We start from the raw sequence: 10,792 nt of genomic DNA on the forward strand, positions 1-10,792 counted from the left end.
TTACAGCAATCCCTTACTCCGACAATGCATGTACGCTTTCAGGACGACTGTGTTTCACAAGATGCTGGCTTATTCCTGAAAATGATAATAGGCTAATGAGCTGCTCAGTATGCAGCAAATATAATTTTGCATTTGCACTTTTTTGTTATGAAATTAAATACAATTCTAAATTACAACTTTTTTGAATAAAACTACATAACCCTTTACTGTAAAATTATTTACATTTAAAATAATGTGTTCTTGTAATAATTCCTTTAAAATACATCAGAGCAAATTTTTTTTTTTTTTTTTTTTTTTGGCAGTTTAAAATATGCTTGGCTAATAAATAATTTTATCTTTTGTTCCACTTCGCTGGTGAAGTTAATTTCAGACCCTGAGCACAAAAAGGTAAATATCTGAGGTTGTTCAGAAGCTCACCAGCAGGTGGTTTCAGTAGGTCAAATAAATCAATACAGTCACAGGCATTCTGAAGGAAAGGCAGCACCTTCAAATCACCACAAGAGGACAGCAGAGAGCGACAAAGAGTGCACACACTACAGGCGTATGGCTGCAACATGCTCCTGTTTAAGAAAAAAGTGGGCAGAAACAAATTTTTTCCTACTTTTATTGTTTTTATTAACACTCCCCAGGTTCTTCCATTCTCCAAAAATGTACATATATGAATTACCTACAGTGTATCAGCATGACTTTGTGTAACATTATAACTGGTCCATTACGCTCCCTAAAAATTGTCCAATCATACATCTTAATCAGCCAACCTAACCTCCGGCTTGAAAGTACCAGTGTCACCATTCTAACGTTGATTTTATCTGATCCTGATATTAGATTTACCTTATATCTAACACAGTTAAAGTTTAAACAATGGATCTATAAAAAAACAAACAAAAAAAACAACAACAAAAAAGCAAAAAAAACAGACAAAAAAAATCAAAACATTTGATTTTGTAAAATATTTGTGAGTGATCTTTTTGAGTCATCAAGGTTCCTTCATGGATCCATTTCTTATGAGGAGGGCTTAGGCTTATGGCCTTATGAGCTGCCCTGTTGATTGTTGTGCCTGCACTGTGCAGGAGATGGAGACATAGTGCAGGATATATAAGCCCCTTCCCTTTTTTCAGCTCTCACTCTCTAGCTGGCTCACTATCACTCTGTGCCTCCTGGTGGACATGCTGCTGTCACTCTGCTGATTCTCAGCCATATTTCAGTTTTTCTTTTCTTTTCACATCCTATCATTAACACATTTATATACATAACACATCCAAGCAGTGGACAACACCATTGAACAACACACCCACAATATATTCTAAATTTTGTTATTTGCTTCGTCTTATATAAATGCTATTTTGTGCACTTTTAATTGCTGCATGGCTTCTCATTTTTTCAGTTGCACCAACCCGTCATCATACACGTTTATTTGGTTTGACTTTTTCATGGCTCAAATTAAAAGCTGACTGGAGTCAGACTGACCTATGATCGTTGTCTATGGCATATTTTTGTAGATCTGAGGAAGATGGAGGAAGAGAAAAGATAATCAAAAAAGGTTTTGTGAGAAACACATCAGCGTCTTTATTTTTGCACTTGACAGCATAAAAAAAGTTGTCATTTGCAGGAAATACGTGTTTGTAGGACAGCAACGATTACCTAATATCAGTCATCATTGGTTTCAGCAGAATGCAAAAACAACAGGAAGTGGTTATATTTATCAGTTCCTGAAGAGCTACTACACACTAAAGATTTAATCCAACCGCCCACTTCCCATTAGCAGGTTTAGTTGTGAAATGTTTTATGTCCTGCTAGGGTTATTTTGGTTTACTGATGCAGCTCTAGAGCATTGGAAGAGTCGTCCATTTTAATCCTGACAGCAGAATAGGTCACAGTGTCTTCCTCCTTTTTGACCTGCGGGGCACAAACCAGCTTCAGATGAATTGGAACAGTAAAAACTTTGGCTTCATTCTGCCTGTGTATTCACACCTATAACTGGATGTCATTGCACAGACTCTAGTCATGTTGAACGGAGAACCCAACAGTGCCTCTGTTGGGTTCAGTCATCCTAAGGTACTACTGGTATAAAATATTTAAAGTCATAGGGAAACTGCTGTTCCAAACATTACAGTTCCGAATTTTTCCGAGTGGTGCACGACTTTACACAAGTGAATATAGTGAATTTGATTGGTTGTTTATCAAGGGGGCGGGATTCTTGTGGCGGAAAGTTCGCAAGCAAGTTGCAAGTTTCTCGGAAGCATCGTTGCTAACCAGTTAGCAACTTAGTGCTAGTAGGTTCCCAATTGGAAATTGCATTGGGACCAAGTAGCACTTAGCAACAACACTGTCAAAGAATGCTACGGACAGCGGAAACATGCAAGAAGAGGAGAATTTTGTGTCAGAGGTCATGGATGAGTCTCCTCCGTCTTCTGTCAATGGAGCGCTCACAGAGCTCAGAGTATTAAGTTAAAAGTTCTTTTCTGTTGCTTTTGTTCAATAAAAGTACGTTTTAAGATCATTTGAGGTGAGAACATCATACTTTTAAGCATCACTATATGACCCATTTACCGATTTAATGCGTAATTTAAAAAAAATGTTCTGAAGTTGAGAGGGTCTTGGAAGCCAGGTCTAATCCTACCCCACCTGCAGCAGCCCTCTCTCGGCATAGCCGTGTGTGAACCACTGGCTGTGATGGCGATATATTTGTTTTATTTGGCAAAATGTTAATTTGAGTTTTGTTTATCTGACTGTGTTCATTAAAATTCCCCCACCAAATGAAAGAAGTCAGAATTTATTATTATCCAAAGACTATTAATAACAAGAAGTGAAAAGCAGCCTCAGGCTTCAGACTAGCTGAGCGTGTGGTGACATCACCAGTACACTTCTTTTCCAATTAACCCATATTAATTCTGTGTGCTACTGTTTTCCCAAAGTCCACACTCTTTTCTTTTTTTTTTTCAAGTGCATACTTGGTGAGATCAGGAGTCCGTACTCTCATTCTTGTGAATTGAGAAACGACCAACAATTCGCTCTCCAACTATACACCTTTAACGATCACCACTACTCTGCGAAGATTCTCATTTCAACCATTCTATATATTAGCTGCGACAGATGAATCAAGATGTTATGACCGAAAAAATTTGATTGGCAGATGACCGTTGATATATGATTGGCCGAATTTAGATGTTAAGGCTGACATATAATTAACTGGCCTGGATAAGATAATGAAAAAAAAAAAAAAAACTGATTTTAAGACAGATTATTTTTTTATAGAAATTTTCAAAATTAGGGGACAATATCTAAAAAAAATACATTTATATACATGTTTAATTCAGAATGATTTGAAATTTAAATGTGATTACCCTACGACTTTAAGCAGTAAAGTTTTAAAGCATTTAAAAAATGTTGCAAATTTTCCCCCTTAGATTGAACGACACAGAAAGGACATGTAGATTCCCAAATGTAAAATAACTACAACATGGTCAATATAACAAAGCTTAATAGATCATTTACCTTTTTCTTACCACAGGCCTTTGATCGAGAATGGTCAACAGTAGCATAGGTTAGATTATTTGGGCCTTCCTCCTGGGATTAAAATAAAAAGTACAGAAAAGACAGATGAGATGGAGAAAAACGTTTTCAGTTAATTTTGTTCCTTTTGAGTCGTTTTACTAATAGTGCAGCTTTTCATTGTGAAATTCACATTATCTTATGGGTCAAGACTGTAAGAAAGCAGTTGACTGTAATATTTAGACACATTCAATGATAGATTTTTTTCTTTCTCATCTAATTGGTTGAGAAAAGGGTGATGTTATAAAAAATTTGATATAACAATACTTACATTGCAATCGCTTTCATGGTTTGAATTTTTAATATCTGAAACAGAAGCAAAATATTTAATAGTTGGTCAATAGCTGTTGTGGAAGCTCATTGGTAGAATTCTCTTATGATAGGAAGAAGGCTGACGATTCACTCCATTGTCTCCGGAGGGGGGAAACATTTATTTATTAGAACGACATGTACAATGGGGCCCCACGTGGGTGATGGGGGAGCTACATGAGTAAGAGGTGGGCACGGGCTTGTACTGGACAAACTTTAAGGGGCCCATATAATGTGCAATATGGGGGTCAATGCAGGAATGTGGACCCTTATATGTGGGCTACCCCTATGGGACCCATAAATAGCCCATTTTGCATGATCAAAGGTTACAACTGGGCAAAGGTTTATGGGACCCATATAAATTTGGTTAAATTGGCCCAACATTGGATGGGGAGCCCATGAGGGACCCTTGCCCAGCATAAATATCCATGAGTCAGAATTGGATATCACCATATAGGCCCCATTTAGATCTAATTATATGGATCCCTGACCAAAAGCCAACATGAGCAGTCCAACTTGCACCTACCGAAAGCCTATGTGGGTTCAATATGCATTGGTCAAAACAGAGTCTCATCATATAGACCCCAATCTAAATTAACTTATATGTGTCCCACACCAAATACCCACATGGGCCGGTCATCAGCCCATCTTAAATTGAATCCATGCATGTTCAATATCCATGGGTTAGAACAGGGTAACATTATACAGGCCCAGTTTAAGTTGACTCATGTGGGCCCATATCTAATGGCCACATGAGCAGCCCACCGTGGACCTATCTAAAGACTATAGAAGAGATCTTATTCTTAATCTTATTTAATAAACCTCAGAAACAAATATTGTATTTCTTGTGCTTAGAGCTTTGTCAATCACAGCCTCTGGGTTTTAAAGTTGTTTTTAGTTGTGTTTATTTCTAAGTAGAAAAAAACAACAGCTCGCTTCACCAAAAGCTTTGAAGACAATTAGAAAAAATACCCCACCTATTTGGCTTTTACCTAAATATTTTTTTCTTCCTTTTAATAGACCGTTAGAAAGACAGAGTCTCATCCACCACATTGTCCAAGATATCATCATCAAATCTCACAACTGCAATGACTTTGAACTTGATAGTGTTGCAGTGACCAATTATCTGAATGTTTACTGTTATCTCTCTTCTCCTTAGATGTTGTATTATCAGTATCTGCACTCAATTTCAGCTCAAGGGAGGGCACAGTTCCAGTGGAAGTCCTACTAACACCACCATCTTTGCCTTCACGAAAAGGCTAAACCCCAATATGCTTCTGTTGGGATCTGGAGGTCTGTCCACCTTTCTCCAGCAGAGGGCGTTCTAGGTCTCCTGGGGCTGAAGCTGGCCACCACACCTGCGGCTCATGAGCTCATCAGGAGACCAGCATTTAAGGAGGGGTAGAGCTACAATCCGACGCCAGAGTGTTATGCCAGTTATGGTTAGCAAAGCTGAGCCGACCTGCCTGTTTGAATCTTTGACTGCCCTGAAGCCTGAACCTGAACCTAATCTGCTTTTAGTCCTCTCTGTTTCTCAGGAAGAACCTGCCTGGAAACCTGAAAACCTGGAAGAGTTTCTCAAGCGTGAAACCAAACTGTCTGTTCTCTGAAGAACCCTGGAAATCCAACTCAGTCTGAAACCTGCCTGCCCGCTCTCAGTAAGAGCTGAGAGAGAAGCTCTGAACCTGCTCAGTAAGATTAACTGCTCTGCCCTGCCTCTGCCTAGCTCTCTGCCTGCCTTCAGCCTCTGGACCCTCCTGGTTCCCCCCTTCTACCGCTCTGCTCATCTCTGATCAGGTATAGACCTGCAAACACCCAACCTGCAAGTTCACTGAAAGACTGCTAACCAATCTGTCCCTCTCTGCAGTGAAAACCAGTTGTGACCAGACCCGGACCCAGTTTATCCCAGAAACCATTGTTCTTTATTGTGATTATTCTTCAATAAACTTTGTGAACTTTTTCCCAGCCTCTGAGTGTTCTGCATGTGGGTTAGATCCCTGAAAGCCAACATGACAGCTTCCAGAAATGACTTATTAAATAGGAATAGTGTCTCATTGTTGTCATGGAGACATGTGTGTATATTAGCAAGCTTTCGAGGCTTTCAGGTTTTCCAAAGTTCCCTAACTGAATGTAGGTCCTCCTCTAACCAAAATCTTAAGTTGTGGAATAATTAAGTTTTTATTTTTTCCCCCCCATTCAATAGGCATTTATAAAAAGTCAAAAATTATCCCAATGAGAAACAAGAAATCTGTAATTGGTATTTAAACCTTAAATACTATAATACACGTGAAACAAATAAAGACGCTAAAATATATAAACATTCTTAATACAGGATTGTAATTATAATTGATTATAATTATCACTGTACCTTTCTGTGTCTGAACTTCTTGGACTCTCGTCCTCCTCCTGCTTTTTATGAAAATGGCAGAAATGATGAGGAGTATCAACACCACCCCTGCTATCAGTGTGACGACGATGATGATGATAGATTGGTTAGAAGCTGCACCTGCAATCAGAATATTCAACATTGCAAAACCCAGTGTTAAAAACATATAACACGCAATCTTAGCTTTAAACTTTAGACTTTAAAATCAGAGATTTAAAGGAAATATGGATAACATTTTTTACACAACAGTAAATTTCTGTCTTATTTAAATCAACTCAAAATATAACCCACCTCTGGAGACGAATGTGTAGTGATCTTCTATCTCCATTCTGTCATCTTGAAGAAACCTGCAGCTGTATCTGTTGTTGTTCTCATTTTTATGCCGCTGATAATTTTGGGAAAAACAGCTCCCCTCTTTGTTGGGACATTTTTCTTCAGTCAGCACGGTTCCTCTTTCATCCACCAATCTGAGACTCCCATTTAGATAAGAGTCATCAATAGGAAATCTCCATAAGGAGCATGTTATATCAACAACTCCATCATGTGCTGTATCCTCATATTCAGACACATCAACTGAAAGACATTCAGAAAAAAACAGAGGTATCCGTCTGTTGTTGTAAAGCGAGAAACGCTGACTAGTCTGAGTGATGAAATGTTTGGGGCTGTTCTAAAATGAGAAAGGTTCCCCCATTCTGTAAAAGCTTAGCTACATGTCAGTTTTAAAGATCTTAACACAGTAAACACTTCTGCATCCTCAATGGCTTTGCTGCCTGGATGTGTCTCATGAAGATGGGCTTAGGGGAGTTGTGCCCTAGTGGTTAGGGCATTGTGCTTGGAATCCAGAGGTTTTGAGTTCAAGCCCCACTCCAACAGACTGACACTCTGGGTCGCTGAGCAAGACCCTTTACCCCACACTGGGGTCCCCAGGTGCCGCACAATGGCAGCCCTCTGCTGCCCAAGGGGATGGGTTAAAGACAGAGTGACAATAAAAAAATGCTGCTGCTTGTTAAGTAATGTTGTGTTTGTTATTTTTTATATTAAAAGCTGGGATCTATAACATCATGTCAACAGTTGTCTGTTTTTAACCCATAAAGACACTGAGACTGAGCCTGATGCTGAGGGAGATATTCAGGTAAACCTGATGATAGAAACAACTTCAAGACAAATACAGTGTTGAAATTAATGATTGAACTTCAAATGCCATTTATATCAAATTACTCACTGGACAAAACGTTTAGAACCACTTTAGTGTTGTTATCCCCATGCTGACAGGTGTAGAGCCCTGCATCCTCTGTAGAAATGTTGGTGATGATCAGAGAACAGTCACTGCTCACTTCCAGCCGGTTAGCTTGTTGTGGGTCTTTAACTTGTCCAGCAACAACCTTAGTTTCTTTTACAGCATTTGAATCTCTGTTGTTATGCCAGTTAACATTGGAGCATGAGTGTAAAGGTGAAGCATCACAAGGCAACGTAACTTTATCTCCAGGTTTATTATAGAAGGCTCTTGTGCTCACACCTGTTAGAAAGAGATATACAGTTGGAGATATTACATTACACAGAGATGGAGGGACGTTTTATACAACTAGTCCAAAAGACCACATTTATTCTCCTTCAAACTAGTGTGTAAACTTTATATCAGCCCCATAAGAAGTTGACCATGACAGCATGCATCTAAATTTTTAAGTTATTTCAAGAAAGAAAGCATAATTTCATCTGCTTGCTGCTTCGAAAAACTCAACTGAAGATCTAAGATCCTACGATTATTAACATTTGCGATAAGTTGCCTCCATTCTTTTTATGTTGCACCATTTTTGGAATTCAGTGTAAAAGAAATCAATATATAGTGAATTAAAATTAAAAAGAGTTGCTAAACGTTGAGAATACCTGGTGTGGTTAACTGTTAACCAGTGTGGAAAATGCTAAACTTCACGTCTGGTTTACAGAATAACTGGTTTGGTCAATTTTACACCCTGAATGGAGATTCTTTACAACAATTTAAGATTTATGGAATATTTTACTCTTTCAAAATAAAAAGTGTGTATTTCAAAAAAATTTAGAATGTGCAGCAAATAAAATANGGCTTTGCTGCCTGGATGTGTCTCATGAAGATGGGCTTAGGGGAGTTGTGCCCTAGTGGTTAGGGCATTGTGCTTGGAATCCAGAGGTCTTGAGTTCAAGCCCCACTCCAACAGACTGACACTCTGGGTCGCTGAGCAAGACCCTTTACCCCACACTGGGGTCCCCAGGTGCCGCACAATGGCAGCCCTCTGCTGCCCAAGGGGATGGGTTAAAGACAGAGTGACAATAAAAAAATGCTGCTGCTTGTTAAGTAATGTTGTGTTTGTTATTTTTTATATTAAAAGCTGGGATCTATAACATCATGTCAACAGTTGTCTGTTTTTAACCCATAAAGACACTGAGACTGAGCCTGATGCTGAGGGAGATATTCAGGTAAACCTGATGATAGAAACAACTTCAAGACAAATACAGTGTTGAAATTAATGATTGAACTTCAAATGCCATTTATATCAAATTACTCACTGGACAAAACGTTTAGAACCACTTTAGTGTTGTTATCCCCATGCTGACAGGTGTAGAGCCCTGCATCCTCTGTAGAAATGTTGGTGATGATCAGAGAACAGTCACTGCTCACTTCCAGCCGGTTAGCTTGTTGTGGGTCTTTAACTTGTCCAGCAACAACCTTAGTTTCTTTTACAGCATTTGAATCTCTGTTGTTATGCCAGTTAACATTGGAGCATGAGTGTAAAGGTGAAGCATCACAAGGCAACGTAACTTTATCTCCAGGTTTATTATAGAAGGCTCTTGTGCTCACACCTGTTAGAAAGAGATATACAGTTGGAGATATTACATTACACAGAGATGGAGGGACGTTTTATACAACTAGTCCAAAAGACCACATTTATTCTCCTTCAAACTAGTGTGTAAACTTTATATCAGCCCCATAAGAAGTTGACCATGACAGCATGCATCTAAATTTTTAAGTTATTTCAAGAAAGAAAGCATAATTTCATCTGCTTGCTGCTTCGAAAAACTCAACTGAAGATCTAAGATCCTACGATTATTAACATTTGCGATAAGTTGCCTCCATTCTTTTTATGTTGCACCATTTTTGGAATTCAGTGTAAAAGAAATCAATATATAGTGAATTAAAATTAAAAAGAGTTGCTAAACGTTGAGAATACCTGGTGTGGTTAACTGTTAACCAGTGTGGAAAATGCTAAACTTCACGTCTGGTTTACAGAATAACTGGTTTGGTCAATTTTACACCCTGAATGGAGATTCTTTACAACAATTTAAGATTTATGGAATATTTTACTCTTTCAAAATAAAAAGTGTGTATTTCAAAAAAATTTAGAATGTGCAGCAAATAAAATAGTTAGTTTTTTGAGATAGGGAAAAATCTGTTTTTTTACATTACAGAAATGAAGTAGTTAAACAACCTTTATCAGTACTTGCTTTTGCTGTTCAGCTTTGCTTTTGCTAAGTGCTAAATTTAGGATCAGTGTTACTCACTCTCAGAGACTGAGAGAGAGAGAGAGACCATGCGGTATCGGTCATGTATTTCTGACATTGTAATACATTTAGAATATTCTTCAAAATGGATGTACTTTTCTAATGCCATGTGGAGAAACGTGTTTATTCGCCATACACCTTTCATGAAATAGTCATTAAAAATCTTCAAAGGAATCCAACACTTTAAAATCTCTTGATGTTAAATCTATAAAACCTCATTTTGCTGCCTACCAAAACCTAATTACCCAGATCCAACTATCTCTGTAGTTAGATAGCAACTAATAAAGAGCTTAAATGTTATTCTTACCTCCTGTGTGAAGAATAAAAACTAGAACTACTGTTAGTCGCCACATTTCCTTCATTCTATCAGCCGTCAACTGTAGTACTGCTTCCTGGTGCTCTAATTCTAAATACGCTGATCTAATTTCCTCTTTTTTCTTTCTGATGAAAAATAGCTTCGGTAAAATACACACAGCTTCCTTTTATCTTAACGACGTCACACCTGTTACAAACAGCAACAAGAAAACAGAGGGTATTTTTGTCATTCTTCCTAACTGCATTCAGATAAATGGTGCCAGATTAAAATGTATGTAAAGGGGTTTCAGTGCTCCTTCTAGCTATTATGTCAGAGGACTAAATGCCCCTGCTAGGGTCTTTCAAGGCAAACACCTAAAATGCTGCGTAAATCTGTCAAGATTATACTTAGTTTTGTGGGACTTGTATTTTGTTACCTTTAAAGAACAATCACTTGTACATTTCTATAGAAAACCCCAACCAAATCGTGAAAGCTTCAGTAGGGAGTACCAGATGTTCTTCTCCCCAGCCACTTGGTCAGCCTCCGGTAGGTAGATCTCAAGTCGTTCCCAGGCCAGCCGAGAAGCATAGTCCCCCCCAGCATTTCCTGGGTCTCCTCCCGGTGGGACATGCCCGGAACACCTCACCAGGGAGGCATCCAGGAGGCATCCTAACCAGATGCCTGAGCGACCTCAACTGGCTCCTCTCGACATGGAA

The sequence above is a fragment of the Cyprinodon variegatus genome, unplaced genomic scaffold (genome assembly GCF_000732505.1).
Source record: "Cyprinodon variegatus isolate N-32 unplaced genomic scaffold, C_variegatus-1.0 Scaffold584, whole genome shotgun sequence".
Classification (NCBI taxonomy): Eukaryota; Metazoa; Chordata; class Actinopteri; order Cyprinodontiformes; family Cyprinodontidae; genus Cyprinodon; species Cyprinodon variegatus.